Here is a 17,179-nt window from a genome sequence, read left to right on the forward strand (position 1 = left end):
GGAGGACCTCAGTTTTAGCCTAGTTGATTTTCAGGCCCAAGAGTTCTCTGAAATCGGAAATCTCCTCCATCATGGGTTGCAAGTTCTGCTTAGGGTATTTGACAAATAACAACATGTAATTAGCGTAAAGAGAAATGATTGAGTTATGGGAATGAATCTTCACACCTCTGTAGGAATGGTATTCACACAATGGACAGGCCAGGGGTTCCACGGCTAGGGAAAACAGTATGGGGGAGAAGGGGCAGCCCTGTTGAGTGCCCTGTGATGGGTATATAGCATCCGATTGCATGCAGTTGCTGTATACTATGGCTTTGGGGGCAGTATATAAGAGGTGTATCCACTGTAAATAGCAGGTGCCTATACCCGCCTGTCGGAGGACCTCAAACAAGACCGGCCATTCTACCGAGTCAAAGGCCTTCTCGGCATCCAGAGCGGTGACTAGAATTGGGGTTTCTGCATTCGCATTATGCATTAGCATGAACAGTCTACACAAATTATTTTTGGTGGAGCGACCTGGGATAAAGCTGCCTTATCGGGTAGGAGCAGGCTCGGCATATAAGGGAGAAGCCTGTCGGCTAGGATCTTGGCCAGGATCTTATTGTCCTTGTTGATTAAGGAAAGGGGTCTATAGGAGGAACATTTACAAGGGTCCATACTGGGTTTCAATAGTACTGTCACCAGGGCTGTCCTGATGGATTCCTCGAGGACTCCAGAGGTTCTAGCCGCATCATACATGTCTCGCAGATGGGGAATCAGTAGGTCGAAGAAACCTTTATATAGTTCAGCTGTGATCCCATCAGAACCCGGAGGATTGCCATTGGGGAGAGAGAGGATCACACTACGGAACTCCTCGTCAGAGGGGGGTCATTTAGGGATGCTCCAAGAGCCGGTTCCAGCCACCCCAGGGCAATTCTATCCAAATAATGTGTTATTGAACCGTGGACTGCAGTTGTGTGGGTGGTATATAACTGGTCATAAAATTCACGAAAGACCATATTAATCTAATTGACCCTGGTGATGTCCCCCTTCGCGTTTTTGATCCCCACTATGGAGTCTAGTTGTCGTTCCTGTTTGATAGCCCAAGCTAGCATCCGACCAGGGTGATCCCCCTCCCTGTAAACAGCTGTCACTATGGGGTCCCCCAGGTATCGCTCCTCAATAGCTGTCAGAAGGACCATTTCCTCCCTTTTCTCCCATAGTAGTGCCTGCACCTCTGGGGAATCCTGAAGACCCTGTTGTACTGCCAACTTTTTAATGTCTCCCTCTATGGTAGAGATGAACCTACATATGCATTTCAGGACTCCACCCTCTTTGGCCATGCAGCAGCCCTGTATGTAAACCTTGAAGGTTTCCCATACCATTCTGCGACGGGAACCAAGCCTAAGTTAATTTGGAAGAAAGTTAAAATAGCTTGTCGGATCTCTTGCCGGAAGACCACATCCTCCAGGGCATGGCCTCTGAATCGCCAGTGCAGTTGTCTAGTTGGTCGGTTTGGCCTTCTGAAGTGTACCAGCACTGGGGAGTGGTCAGATACGGTTCTGGGGAGGATCTGGGCCCTTTTTGTGGTGCGGGCCAGCTCTGGAGACAGCATGACATAGTCTATTCTAGAAGGCCTAGCGTGTACCCCAGAATAATATGTACATTCCCTGGATGTGGAATTTAGGAAACACCAGAGGTCAATGAGATCATGGTAGTCGGCTATGGCTGCCCACTTCAAAGCTACTCTCGGGAGGGTGAGTTGAGTGGTGGAGGACCTGTCTAAATCCAACAAGAGGGCCAAGTTAAAGTCCCCTGCCCACACCACTTCATATTTCGGGAAGGTGCGCAGGTGATCGGCGCTGCACTGGAAAACGTCAGGACAATCTATGTTCGGGCCATACACATTCACAAAAAGAATCTGCCAGCCCGCTATTTCCCCCGCTACCAGAAAGAGATATTGCCCATCATCATCCCCAATCTGATTATGGAGCTTGAACTCCAGGGAGCATTGTATGTATGTGGCCAGTGTGTAGAAAAGGAAGAACAGTACCTATGGAACCCCCATCCTTCAAGGTTGGGGAGCCTACCTCCCTTGGCCAAGTGTGTTTCCTATAGGCACAGAACATTTACATTGTGATTTTTGGCATACTTCGAGATTAGACGCGCCTTTTTGCTATTGGTGAACCCTGTATATTCCAGGTTAACTGTGTGATGCCACCATCTGAGCCACTACCTCCCCGCCATTGTACAAATGATGCATTGTGGTTGACATGTCTACCGGGAGTGCGTACTGTGACCATTGTGCATGGGTTTTACCCAGTGAGAAATAGAGGAGCCTCCGAACATAACAGTGGCTCGTGATATCTGAACATTTCGCTTCTTGACGTAACAATACCCCATTAACCAAACCCCATTAGCCCTAACAACATTATGAAATCCCTTGACAAACCAGGCAAGATGTTGGTGTGGCTGTGTAGGCGGGAGACCCTCAGGCCCCCTATTTGTATGGTTAGGAATAAGGACATGGAAGAAGTGGGGACGCAAGAAGTGGTGAATGGGGTGTTTTCGGAGTAATACAAGGCATTATATGAGGCGCCCCGGGGCAACATGGGAGAGGAGATACAGGATGTGCTGGAACAGATAGACCTGCCAAGACTGGAGGGCTCCCAGTCTGAGCTCCTGGAGGCGCCTATTACGGCAAAGGAAGTGGCGGCCGTAATCAGATCTCCACCTATGGGGAAAGCACCGGACCCTGATGGTCTACCGGGAGAGTTCTATAAGGCGTATGTAGACATTTTGACGCCACTGTTGACGAGGGTATATAACGAGTCAATGGAAGCTGGGTTGTTGCCTGCTAGTATGTGAGAAGCCCTGATAGTGCCCTTGCTTCAGTTCCTACAGACCGTTGTCCCTACTGAACCAGGATGGCAGGATACTGACCATGGTCCTGGCAGGCAGACTACGCAGAGTGATCCATAAGCTGATCCACCCAGATCAGACGATATATGTGCCTGGAAGGGGGATCTCGGAGAACCTGAGGCGGCTTCACCATGTGATAAATAGCACTGCGGATAGCCCCACACAGGGAGTGGTAGCTTCACGTGATGCTGTCAAAGCATTTGACTCGCTGCATTGGCTGAATGCAACGATGGAGAAAATGGGGATGGGACCGCAGTACCTGAGGTGGGTGCGCTTGATATATACAATACCAATGGCTAGGATTAAGACGGGAAGTGGTACTCGGAGGCCTGGCGACTGTATAGGGGCACTAGGCAGGGATGACCGCTGTCCCAGATGTTGTACATACTAGCGGCGGAACCCAAGGCGGCATACCTAAGGAAGGAATACAGAGATGTAGGTATAGAGGTTGATGGAGTCAGACATGTGATATCAATGTATGCAGATGATATATTATTATACGTACAAGACCCGGAAGTAAACTTGCCATATATGTTGGAAGTGCTGGATAACTCTAGCAAGTTCACAGGGATTAAAGTGAACCAGACGAAATCGTGCCTGTTCCCTTTGGCGGCCACAGCTTCCTTGGAGGCTGATCAATTGCCGATTCTGCCCCTGCTTTGGAGCAGAACCACGTTCAGGTATTTGGGCATTAACATCCACCGGGACCGCGCCCGGGAGCATAAGCATAATACGACTCGAGATAAGGCGAGTCTAGTGGCTTCAATGGGGTTCTCAAGCAAACTGCCCTTGTCTGTGATGTGGAAAGTGGCACTGCTGAAAATGGTAGCTCTGCCGCGTCTCATGCACTGCTTCGGTAATGTCCCGTAAGATATTCCGGGGTGCTTTTTTGGGGACTTAGATAAATTATGCAGGGGGTTCCTGTGGCAGGAAGGAATACATAGAGTGGCTCTCCGCACATTGCAGAGACCATAGGACCAGGGAGGACTGCGAGTCCCAAATTTCGAGCTGTATTTCCTGGAATGCCAGCTGCGGCACATGGTGAAATGGATGGCTGATGAAGCTACGATTGAGACTTCACTGCTGCAGCTCGCACTAGGGGGACGGCACCTGAGAGATCTCCTCAGGGCTCCTTGCGGAGTGCAGCAGGAAGGTGCATACCTGGTGAAACTGGGAATTCAGATCTGGCGCTGAGCCTGTAAAGTGGTCGGGGTAAGGGACCCACGCTCCCAGCAGATACCGATAGTGGCGGTGGTGGGAAATAGAACAGGAGAGAGGAGGATTGTGGAGGAAAAATGGGAGGTGTGTGGAGTGGCTACAGTAGGAAACCTGTGGAATAATGGGAAGTGGAAGACCTTTGAGGAAATTATATTGTTGAACATAGGGGATGTTACGAGAGGAGTCCGAAATGCAGGCAGGTCAGTTTTTACTACATGTTACGGTCATGGGATTGCTCAATAAGAGGTGGCCCGGAGTGAGAGAAGGGGACATGGAGAATGGGGATATAGTGTTGATTCTCACAGCCACAGAGGGAGGACACAAGGTCTCTAGAATACATGAGGTAGTGTTGGGCTGTGCTGCTCGGTCTGAACTGCAATGTAAGAGGAAATGGGAGAGGGAGCTAGGCAGAGAATTTGGAGAGGGGGAGTGGGGGGAATCAGGCGATACCATAAGAAAGTCTCCAGAAATGCCAGATTATAGTTGATACAACTATACATAGTGCAGAGAGCATACCTTACGCCTGCAGTAATATCCACATTTAAAGGAGCAGAGAAACAGGTATGCCCCAAGTGTAAGGTGGAGGAGGCGGGGCTCACGCATATGTTCTGGGAATGCCCGGTAGTTCAGGGTTTCTGGGAGGAGGTGGCACTGAAAGTAGTGTGGGGGGGTGTCGACATTGATGTTAGAACAACTGAAGCCTGCATATTAGGGTGGTTCAAAAGGAATGCGAAGGACAAACCGTTAAGCAAACTGAAGGACTTAATATGTGTTACAAGCAAGCGCAGTATAGCCATGGGATGGAAAGACAAGAGAGCACCTATCAGAACGCAAATGGGGGAACCTGGGATAGCCTTGCAGAGGTGGATAACGCTGACAGTCACGCTGTTTGCAGCCAAGTCAGAAAATGAGAACAAACTAGTAGGAGAAGAAGGAGGCACAATTGCTGATATGGATATCGAAGCAGAGAGATAGGCAGGGAGGAAAGAAGGGGAGGAGTATTAGGATATTTGTGTTGGGGAGTATGCAGTGTTAAGGTGAGCTTGTTGCTGAGTGTGTTGTAAATGTCATATCATGAACATTGACTGGTATGCGGGGACATTTCTTCTCTGTTAAAAGAACAGTGAGCTAAAGACTTGGTTGAGACTCTCCCAGGGGCCATCCACCCAAGAACAAGTCAATGGGCTGTGTTTGTGCTGGTAGTGTGTTTCCCAGACCCCCCTCTTTTTTGCATACCAAGTAACTTTGGGTCTCACCCTAAGTTACCAGGGGAATCCAGACATGGGCCCCTTGCTCACTGCTCTTAGAGAGGCACAGCTTCACCTCACTAATGATGCCCAACTAGGCTGAAACACATGTATGGGTTGCTGTGGTACTCTTGGTCAGAGGAGAATTGCCTAGCATTTCGGTGCTGGACTGCCCCTGGGTAGGACAAAGACTGATATGCGGGGACATTTCTTCTCTGTTAAAAGAACAGTGAGCTAAAGACTTGGTTGAGACTCTCCCAGGGGCCATCCACCCAAGAACAAGTCAATGGGCTGTGTTTGTGCTGGTAGAGAGTTTCCCAGACCCCCCTCTGCTGTACAATAGTCACTCTGCACAGCCCTGCCCTGGTGGTATCTCGAAACAGCACTGCTCTGGAACTTGTACTACAGGAGAGAATGGCGCAGTAAGGTGAGAAGCAAATATTGCTAAGCAGAAAGAAAAGAGAGAACAATTACTGGTCAGAAAAGAGTGGTAAAAATCTGGCCGACATCTCTGACGAATTCCGGTTGTTCTCCAAGCCTGCCACTTTCTTTACATCCCTGATGCTTCCAGATGGACAGGCTGAAGCCAATGCGAAGTGGCTTCAGCTTACGCGTTATCAGTGTTACGCTCACCTGGCACCCACAGGGGCATTGGTCGGATCAGGACAGCTGCGGTCTCCACCCACGTGATGCGTAGTGCAGCGATGACTGAGTGGATCTGCCCTCCTAATCTTGTCTGCTTAACCCGTAGAAATATTTTCCTGCAAGTGGAGAGATGGATTTAGTCACTTGTGGATTCAAGTGATGGCACCCCCACAGTCCTCCCCAACTAATTACCTCCGAAATGCCCTCACACCAATCTCACCTTATATTCTTGAAAGATGAGCTCTCCATCCTGCGTGGATTTGCAGGGGCGCATCGATTCCAGTCACTTCACTGGTTTAAAGACTCGGGAGAGTTCCGGAGAGTATTGACTCTGAGGTTCCTGGTGAGGACCAGTAAGTATTAAGTTCATAGAGTTCAATATGTCCTATGTTCACTCTTGTTCCCCCCTTCCTTTCTTGTCTTGCAGCTGGCTCGTGAAAAGATGCTCTTGTGGCAGCTGGTGGCGCTCAGGTAAGAGTCTGTAATACCCGGCGCTGTCCGGTAAATGTTGCATGAGGAAAACATGTTGTTTTGTCTCTCTTTACAGATGCGGCACGTGAAAATATGGAGAGTCACAAAAGGATGCCTCCGGTGATAAATCAGGTAAGTCTATGGTGGTAAGAATTATATTTGTTGGTTCCCTCAGCTCACCTTGTGGTTTTCTTGTGTCTCCTAGGTGCCGATGTTCGGCGAAGAAATGATGGAGGCAGCGCCGACCCGAAGGATGCTGTCAAGACTGGTGAGTATGGTGCGCCGCTGCAGCTGGAGGTGCGGCGCGTGCAGAAATGATGTTCTTTACAGGTCCGGAGACAAGATGGATCCAGAATCAGGTGTGGAATAGAAATAAGTTCGTTTTCTAACCTTGTCCCTTTCTTTCCTCTTTGTTTTAGGAACTCCGGATTTGAGGCGGGCGTGGCAGAAGACTGGATGCAGGCTGCAGGCACGGTGAGTGTTACGCTGCTGGATGCAGAATAACGCGAAGCGTGTGTTGCTGGTCGGGCGTGGTTGAAATAGCCTCAAAAGTAGTCCCAGGTAAGAAGTCCCTAGAACCATACCCGAGTAAAAAATAGTCCCGGTAGAAAAATAGTCCCTTTCAGGCTTCATGTTGGATTGGAGTAATTTGCAGCATGGTCTGCCTGAGGTAAATAATGACTATGAGCCTGGCGCCATAGGCGCCAGGACTGATTCCTACTATGAGCCTGGCACCTAAGGCACCAGGACTGAACCCAGATAGCCCCTAGGCAGGGCCGCTGAGGTTTTACTAAATGTCTAGATGCCTGCTGATGGGCTTGGTCCGGATGCCTGGGGGTAGGCATCATGACAATCAGCTGCTACAATTGGCCCATTCAACATCAAAGGCCTAAATGCAATCAAGGAAGTGTTGAGGGCACTACGTTTGGTGTTCTCGTTATGTTCTAGGCCTTTTGACTGCTATAGAAAGTGGAGTGTGTGCAAAGTGTGAGAGCAGCGGTTGCACCATAATACCCAATGGAGAGGCTTTGAATGGAACATTGAAATCAGCTATCAGGGAAATACAGGCACTCCACGAAAAAATTACAAGTGAAGATAGTGGAGTGCAGTCAAGTAACTGGCTGGACAGCATTTTAACATGGGTGCCCACCTGGCTTTCAAGAGTATTTTGAGTGACTGTCACCTTCTGCACTGGAATAGATATTTTGATACTTTATACTAACAAAGAGGAAGATTTATGCTGCCCCTAAGTGTTGATAGGGTTAATAAAAAAAAGAGAAGGGTACTAAAGAACTAAATGGGGAAATTGCAGCGGATGATATTGATGGTTTGGTCACAACACAGCCTGGGGGTTTAGAAAACTAAGCGGAATATTGGATCTCATGTCTTAAGGATGGAGTGGGGTGTATATGGGTGGGGGCACTCATTGGATGCTTAGGAACTAGCTGGGGGTGACATGATGAGATTAATAAAAATATGGATTCATAAAAATAAAGTAGCAGGAGGGAAAAAGAGTTTGTTATTGATAGATCAATAAAAGGGGGGAATAATGTGGTAAAAATGCAATTTCAGTGCGGTAAAAAGGCACAAACGTATAAGCTATGGGAGTAGCACTCTGAACGGGGAGGGGGCTTCCTTAATAGCCACACAGTATTGACCAGACTGGAGAATTCCCTAAATAACAGTATTTCATGTTAAAGAAACATAGATAATAAAGATGGGTCACAGGTAAGTATACAAGGTTTAGCGTTAGGCTGAGGCATTGCAAACAGCAAACCATGCTTTTCAGAAACGTGTGCTCATTTCATTAATTTGCTTAGAAGCCGCAGCGGCTGGTAGCACATCATAAATCCCATGATCCAAGGATTGCACGGTTACTTTTGAGGTCATAAAACAGAGATCATGGGTGCTGCGGAAAGGCAACGAATGCACAATCATTTTATAATTCGGCATATTAAATTACGAAGCCTGATCTACTGATGGTTTCAGAAAACCCATGGTGGTTTCAAATTGTTTTAAATTGCTGCTCAGTACATCTCTGCCTGGGAAGGAGGTCGAAGAGTTCTTAATGTGCAACATTGATAGGTAACTTGTTCTTGGTTCAAGGCTCTGACAGTGTCATGGTAGAAGACTTCTCATGAGAATGTAGATGAGATGGGCAGGGCAGTTGAATATAGTTCTGCTAGTCATCTTAAATGTCCACGCTCCATGATTTAATCAGGCAGTTCCACCACAATAACCCCACTAAACCAGGGCCAGGGGGGAACCACCCATGAGAGGGGCCTTGAGGGGGAGTGCTGTCATGGCCACAGGCCCCAGAACACAAACACCACACCATCTAGTGATCGGCGAAATGGGTCACTGACTCCCTTATGTCCCTTTGGGACCCCTAAACATAGGGGCCCTGGCTGGACTCAGTCCTTGGCACCAGACTCATATAGAGATATGAGCAGGAACACTTTATTTCAGTGCAGGAGTGCTTTTACTTTATTTCAGTGCAGGAGTGCTTTTATTTTACAAGAACCTTCCAGGAGCTGAAATCCTTTTTTTCCAGAGAACATCCTCATGTGCTGACTCATCAGGTGTGGCTCCCTAGGCCTGGTCTTCATGTGCTGACTCATCAGGTGTGGCAGGGTGTGGCAGGGTGTGGCAGGCAGGCTGAACCTGTTGAGCTTGGCTTCAGAAGCTCAGCTATATAAGCTGCTCCATCCTTAAGGCTGGTGCTTGACATTACTGTTCACTCGCGTGCAACGTGACGCTCACTGCCGCTTGGACCAGTTTACTTACCTTTGAAACCAGGCGTTCTCCTGCATACTCGCCTCCAGGAACCCGTGCTTCATCGCTTCATCTGCAGACTCATCTCCTGTCATCCAGTGATCTTGATCCCGATGCTGCAGCCTGTGAAGAAGACAAGGTCAGAACATCCGTCCTAGGGCCACACCGCATTTGAACTCCGCGCACCCCCTAGTTAACAATTTACCAGCTACTGTACCACTGTAGCTTTGTTCGTCATTCTCTCCAGCTGCTGCCTCGAGCTCCGCAGCTTCTGCCGGGCCGGCAACATCACCTGCAAGGGAAGAAAGCAAAAGAGCAAACGTCAAAAGTGGAAAGGACAGCAATACAAGACAATTAACTTTACAATACAACAAAAACAGACGAGGAAAGACAAAGGCAAACAGGAACACTTACCTGAAGTATAGTGGCTTAGTCGCAGCAGGACTGGACTACCACATGCAAGGGACCAGTGAAGGAACTCGGTCCAGATCATACAAGCGCCCCTGCCAGAAGCAGCAGGACGGAGTGCTCGCCAAAACAGCACATCCCACAGGTACCACGGTTTGGGAGAAGGGGTCTAGAAGGGCATCAGGTGCACAAGCTGGCATACTCACGCCCCCCCTATTCTCCACGCAGGAGCAGTCCCGAGCAGCCTCACCCCCGGGAGGGCTCCAACCATGCCCCAACGCCTCTGCGGAGACCAGGTGAGCATAACAGCAGATGACACTCAGGTATCCTTCAGACTCCCCTCTGCCTCCTCTCTTCTCTCGCTCTTTCCTGATGGTCTATCCGTGATTCAGGAATGCTGCGCCTGCAACGATCTCTGCCTTAATACCTGCAAGACCGAGATCCTCCTCATTGGGACCCCTGCTCCCGCTTTCCCTCTTTAACTTTGGCCGCCCTCCTTGGGTCCTCTCCCTGCACCTTCCTGTGAGACTTCTACGATTCGAATTGGGCGATTTGCAGGGCAGAAATCAGAGGTGTATTTGGATGAACGAGCCAAAAGTTGGAGAGCTATATCCACGGGAGGAAATTGAAAATAACAGTCCTGATAGGAGTTTCATCTTCCGGGACAGTGAGATAACCTCACATACCACCAGCAGATACCGTGGTTGCCACATTAACAAGTGGCACCACGTGATCCATTTTAGGACGCCAGATTGAAATCACAGTCGGATGATGGTGTGCAATACCCGCTGGATTCTTAAAGTAATTGACCCCATCCAATCAGAAGGCTTCTTGCAAGTCATATCCCAGGAGCATTGAGGATTCGATCCAGAGTTGACACTACCGCCATAAAGCATTGGTGGAGATTGTTGCCGGAAGACATCTTCCACCTGATGATGCTATTGGGCTAGGCAATATCCAAGATCTACCCTTATCCTGATGAAGGTCGAGATATATCAGGCTAATTGTAAAAAAGCTGTTGTGTGACAACCGAAAAATATGTAGATGTTGTGAATAAGCTTAGGTGCTATTTGACTTAAACACATACTTATAATGGATATAGGTGTAAGGAAATTATTTATTGATATGTTTAATTTAGGGCTTTGAAATCCCGTTTTTGTGTATATGGGTGATCATTGGATGTGTATGAATGAAAGTTTGTATATATGGTGGAAGGAATTGTGTGTTGTGTAGTATACATGAATGTATGTGCTCTATGAGCAAGCAGTGTTAAGAATTTAAAATACATTATTTGGAATAAATTTGGTTTTGATAATAGTAGCGTTAATTTGTTGTGAAAGTTATTCCTCTAACCTCATCTACCAAGGTCAATTTTTGTGATTTTTCTACTCGTATCATGAGACATTAGGTAAGATCAAAAAACCCCAGGGCGAGTACCTGGGTCGGGGGCACTGGGTTTATGGGTATCTGGATGCAGAGGGTAGAATGTATATATAACTTGTCAGTGAACTCTGATTCATGTCAAAGTTTTTATGCATGCCATTTGTCTCATGCCCTCATATCCTATACTTGTAGCTTAGAGAGTTACCAATGTGGTGCTTTACCAACATGACCTTCACCCCACCGAGATAAGCCCAGCTGACCCAGGGGCTGCGGGGTCAACACCTAAGCAAAAGCCAATCCAGCGTGGTAACCTCCTATGGATGTATAATGTATCATTATGCCTTACCAATTGTATTGCAGAGCTGTGCACCTATAGTATGGCATCACTAGTGACGCGGTTTTCTCTTATAATGTGCTGCCCGTGTAATGTTTGGCAGAGCGCTCACTGAGCATCAGAGTTCTCTGTGTACACAACTTATCTTATATAAAACTTTGTTCCACTTGCAATCCATCTCCTGGTCTCGTTCCCTAGCGGGGTGTGTCCATTATTTGGGTTTTTGGATATAGTTTCGGGAATGGGTGCCTTCAGCTCCTCTCCTAATGCTGGGTCTTGTGGGGGAGCAGTGAGCGCACAGGCGGCCAAACATTCAAACATTAACTCTGCCGGACATACTCCTGTGGAGTCATGGGGCATGCTCTGGTATCTACGCAGGAGCTGGCACAGTAATTGCTCGATGGGCATGTGGGTGATGTTGGCTATCCTGATGGCCCTCTTGGCATTAGCAATTCATCTTTCAACTGCCCTGTTCACCTGGGGCCACAGTGGCGTAACTTTCCTGCAGTGGAATCCCACGTAGTTGGCAAAATTCTGAAAGTCTTTACTGGTGAATGGGTGTCCATTGCCAGACTTAACCACCTCGGGGACCCCGTATGCAGAGAATATCTGGTCTACATCATGGATCACAGACGTGGCAGCTGTGGATGGCACTATCTCCATTGCATGGTATCCTGAGTGTTCGTCAAGTACTACTAGTACGTATTCACCGAGATCTCAGTGGGCTGTAACAGTCAATTGCAACCTCTTCCCACACAACCTCTGGGAGGGGTGTCATGTGCAAGGGTTCACGGAATGATGGGGGCTGCAGGCTAAGGCATATGTGGCAGGATTTCATTGTTGTCCCAATCATTTTGTCCATGCTAGGGAACCACACTTTTCTCCAGAGCATGCATTTTGTTGACACAATGCCCCTGTGGTTCTCATGTGCAATGTCGATCCCACGTTGCTGAAGAGATGCCGGTAGTACGATTCATTCTCGTTTGAGTAGTAGTGAGGAGGGGGACAGTGACAATTTATCTTTGGACCTTGGGAGGGCTTTGAACAGTGAACCATCTAGTGACTGGTTGTTCAGTATTGACGCCTCCGCCGAGTTCCATCGCCCGTTCTGGATGCATGAGATTGCGAGGGCCAAGGTTGCATCTTCTGCGGTGCACCTATGTTCGGCCAAAGCGATAGATGGCATAGTTAATGTGTCCCTCTGCCCTATTGCTTGATGTTTGAGGTACGGCAAGTCGGTGACGGAAAAGGAAATCTGCAGGCTTCTCGTCCTTTCCAGGCTTGTGAATGATGATGAACTTGTACTCCTACAGGCATAGTCCCCATCTTGCTATCCGGGGCAGCATCTGGGTCGTTGGTTTCGCATAAATGGTGATAAGGGCCAGGTGGTCCATAATAATGGTCAAGGGCTTTCCGTACAGAAACAGGTGAAAATGTTTGCAAGCCCAGACTACCACCAGAGTTTCCTTTTCAGCCTGCAAGTATTGCTGTTCTGCCTCGGTGAGGCCATTGCTGGCGTACGATACTATTCGTCTCTGTACATGGTCACTGCCCTAATGTTGGGCGAGAATGGCATGAGTCCCAAGGGGCTCTCATCTACTGTCACTTTGTTGTGCATGTTAGGGTTGAAGCATGACATGCAAACAGCCACTGTAATGTCTCTCCGGATCTTCTCAAAGGTCTTCTGTTGCATCGGTCCCCACTCGAATGGCTGGTCTTGTTTAGTCAGGGAGCGCAAAGAGGCACTTGTGGAGGCAATGTCTGGGAGATAGCGGGTACAGTAGCTTGCCAGGACCAGGAAGGATCTTACTTGTGCAATGATCGTTGGGTGAGGGGCATCTGTCAGTGCTCTAAACTTGTCCGGGTCTGGCTAGACACCTTTTCAGAAAAGATGTGTCCAAAGAATTTGAGCGTCTTTATTGAGTGTCAGATTTGCATCGTTGAGGGCAGAGCAGACCTTCATTAGTGTTGCTTTGTGGGTCTCCTGGGATTGGCCGAAGATCAGAATATCATTGCTGTAGTTAATACAGTGTGGTATGTGGCAGATGATTTTGCGGATCTCCTCTTGGAGGATTTCTGCGGCCGAAGATATTCGGAAGTTCAAGCGTTTATAGCGGAACAATCACAAGTGGATGGTGAAGGTTGTGATGTACCATGATTCTTCACATAAGTCTATTTGGTGATATCCTAAAATGAGGTCCAAATGGGAGAAGACTTTAGCCCCAATGAGTACGGGCATTATATCAATGATGCGTGGGGATTGGTGGTGTTCTTTGAGTACAGCCTGGTTTGGCGCATGCATGTCCTCACACAGTCTTATTTGTCCTTCTGGTCCCTTCTTCAGCACTGGAACATGTTTCTGCCGTGTGCCTGGACACCTCCTGGTCAGGCGGGCCAGATTCATCTTCATGGAAATGCTGCTCCAGCACTCACACACACTGCAGCATGAACAGGCTCATCAGCTGGCAGCCGGTGCAGTCTACCATTTGGAGTGCTGTTCTCACGGCCCCATGTGAAGCAGGGCAGGTGGGCCGATGTTCTCTCCTCAGGAGCCGTCTCTCCTCTCTGACGGTGAGGTACACGGCTGCTGTGTGGATGGGTAGACATGCTGGGATGCACCAGCGAGGTGAGTGGGTGGTGGCTGGCGCCGCTCGTCGCCAGTGTCAGGTCCCCACTTGGGGTTAGAACGCGCGCACATACGCACAGGCAAAATGAAGACACAACCACACAGGATACCATCAAACATGAAACTTTTTTATTGGCGTGCTTCGCTAACAGTGACCAAACCTGGTCTGTCGCTGCGTATCCCTGTCGCATAAAGCGACAGGGAGATCCACACTTACAATATGGCAAGTATTACTAAACGTGTTACAGACTGTTTTTTTTTTTTTATTTGAAATTTTTAAAGCAGTCACACAGTCCACAGGCGCTGTTATAGGAATTGTTTGTTTTGTAGTTGCGTAATTGTTTTTCTTTTAGTTGTGTATTTAGAAGCACTTAAACACCCAGAGGTTTCTAAGCGTGGACCCGGGATCGAACCTGTGTTGCTTCATGTCGTCTTACTTCCAAGGTGCGCACGTTGCCGCTGAGCTATCCTCCTGCGATATCCTCCTTGTCAAAAGCAACTTCGCACTATACACATTATGATGCCAACACACTGAGTCACGTCACAGGGTTCATTACTTATACAGTGAATGACAACAAGAGCATTCCCGTTACATAAAGCGACCATTAATCATTGCAGTTTGAGCATCTTGTGCCATTTGAAATGAATGCCACAGGAGTGGGCCATTGAATAACGGTTAATAGTTGAGTCATATTAAAGTATATCACATCCGGTGTGAACAACCAATAATTAATAAAAATCAGTCAACACCTAACACTCATGAATAAGAAACATGAGGTCTTCCTCATCTCGCAGGCTGTGTGTTGGAGGTTGAAGATGCTTCCATAGGTTTTTGTTCTTTCTTGCTCAGCAAGATCAGAAAGAAAAGCGTCTGATCTGAGATGGTCATTAAAAGAATGCATTTGACGATTTAAAATCACCCTCAAGGTTGCTGGGAACATCATATAATATTTGAGGTTTTTCTGCCTTGCCTTTGCGAATGGATTGTGTCCTCCAACATATTCCACATCTTTGACATGTAATGTCCACAGCTGTGTACTTCGGAAACTTTTTCGGCCGAGGGCGTCCTGCGTCGATGGCGTTGGGTCAATGTCCCTCAAAGGCCTCCATCGAGGGCAACATCACCGGATGTTATAAATAGGACACACGGCGCCCGTAGCCTCAGTTCTGTTTTTTCTGCAAACGTGTTCGCTTCGGAGACTCGGCACGCCTGGTGTATTCCTCGTGAATATGTCTTCTTCTTCTTCTTCAACCCCTCCGACTCTGCAGTCTGGCTTCAAGACTTGCCGGGTCTGCAAGTCTAAGATGTTGATTACCGACCCGTATAGCATTTGTTTGCTCTGCGTGTGCGAGAGTCATGAAACCGATGACTGTTCCAAATGCCAGTCGCTGACTGCCAATGCCTTGCTGTAGCGTAGGGGAAGCTTAAGGTAGGTAGGGGTTCTAAGTCCCGTCAAACTTCTAAGGGGATGTCCACCGACGATTCGAGGGGTGACTCTCTGCGTCGGAAGGAGTCCTGTGGATCTCGGCCCCGGAGTGGTTCCCGCCATTCGTCCTCCTCGTCTTGGCATTCCAGGAAGCGCCGTCACCGGTCTCCTTCCCCGTCCTCCTCGGAGGATGCAGCCGCAAGGAAAGTGGCATGTCCAACTAAGTGCTTCACTCCGGAGGAATGGGCTGCCTTCAGGAAGCAGATGTTGGCGATTTTCCAATCCCAGGGCACAGTTCCGGCTGTGCGTTCAGAAGAAGCCGGCAAGGAACGGTCTCGATCCGTGGCTCATACACCTTCGGGCTCACGTCCTAGGCACGACTCTTATTGGGAACCTTCGAGGTCCCAATCGGACAAGGCTCAGGATGGTCGCAAAAGACGTGCTTCCAGGTCTCGGTCCTCGTCCCCAGCGAAACCGCAGAAACCTGGTAAGGGCTCGAGGTCGGCATAGATTCCGTTGGCACCGTGTCCATCGGATACGAATGTTGAAGCTTTGCCTTCGCACAAGCCCTCGGGGTCGTCAGCGCCGTTATCGATGTCGATGCCGAAGCCGTCGGTGCTCTCGATGCCTTCGGGGTCTTTTGGCCGGAATTTAGAGATGAAGATCCCTGGTACTGTGGATCCTCCAAGGAAGGCTACTTCGAAGTCTGTGAGGCCTGTTAACGACTCCAGACCTTCTTCTGTCCCGAGGCAGGACTTTTACCTCCCTCTGGATGACATCTATGAGGAGAAGGAGGTCATATTTCGATTTTGACCCTGTTGAGCCTGATGTGGCTCCTGTCTTTTCTGGGGACATTCAATTGGAAGAGTTGAGGCAATCTCTTCATGACGCCAGTGGCTTGGACACTTCTCCTGATGTGGAATTTGGCAGGCCTGAGCCTGGGGCTCATGCTGAGTCGTCCTATAAGGCAACTGATGGCTAGGGTCACTGAATATCTTAGCTTTTGTTCAGGATGCCTTAATGGATATTTTGGATCAAGGTCCGTCCTCTGACCTGGTGTTACCTTTATATTTGACGTTGCAGAAAAGGGTGGCGGCTTGGCAGACACCAGAATCTCTTCCGGCAGTTAACAAATCATTAACTAAAAAATACTGCCCTTCCGGTAGCGTCACCAGCTACCTTTCATCTCACCCCACTCCTGAGAGTTTGGTGGTTCTGGCGGCTGCGGCCACCTTGAGGCAGGCAGCGTACCCTACCATCCCTCCTGATAGGGACGACAAACGCTTCGACGGTTGGGCACGCAAGGTGTTTTCTGCGGGGAGTATGGCGTTGAAGTCAGCCAACTCTTGTGCCATAGCAAGATTTTCACACACTCTGTGGCATTGTGTTTTTCTAGTGGCTCAGCATATTCCCGAAGGGGAAGAAATGGTTGGGTTCCTTGCTCTTGTGCAGGATGACAAGGATGCCATGTGTGAATTCCTTTCATCTGGTTTTGGACATGGCGTCAGCGTTAGCCGGTCCATGGCTTTGAGCACCGTGATATGCAGATTTCCGTGGTTGCTGTGATGCTAGAAATGCATTGGAGAGACAGGGCCTCCCTGTCCTTGTCCTGTAGTCCTTTTTCATTTGTGTTATGTATTGTTCTCTGCCCAGGAGTCCATGTGGGACTCCTGGCAGTGCAACCCTTCCTTATTTTGGTTTGGTGTACAGACCCATGGGATACCCTTATGGCACCCATGGGTGGGGG

The sequence above is a fragment of the Ambystoma mexicanum genome, chromosome 5q, assembly GCF_040938575.1.
Source record: "Ambystoma mexicanum isolate Mex_15411 chromosome 5q, UKY_AmexF1_1, whole genome shotgun sequence".
Taxonomy (NCBI): Eukaryota; Metazoa; Chordata; class Amphibia; order Caudata; family Ambystomatidae; genus Ambystoma; species Ambystoma mexicanum.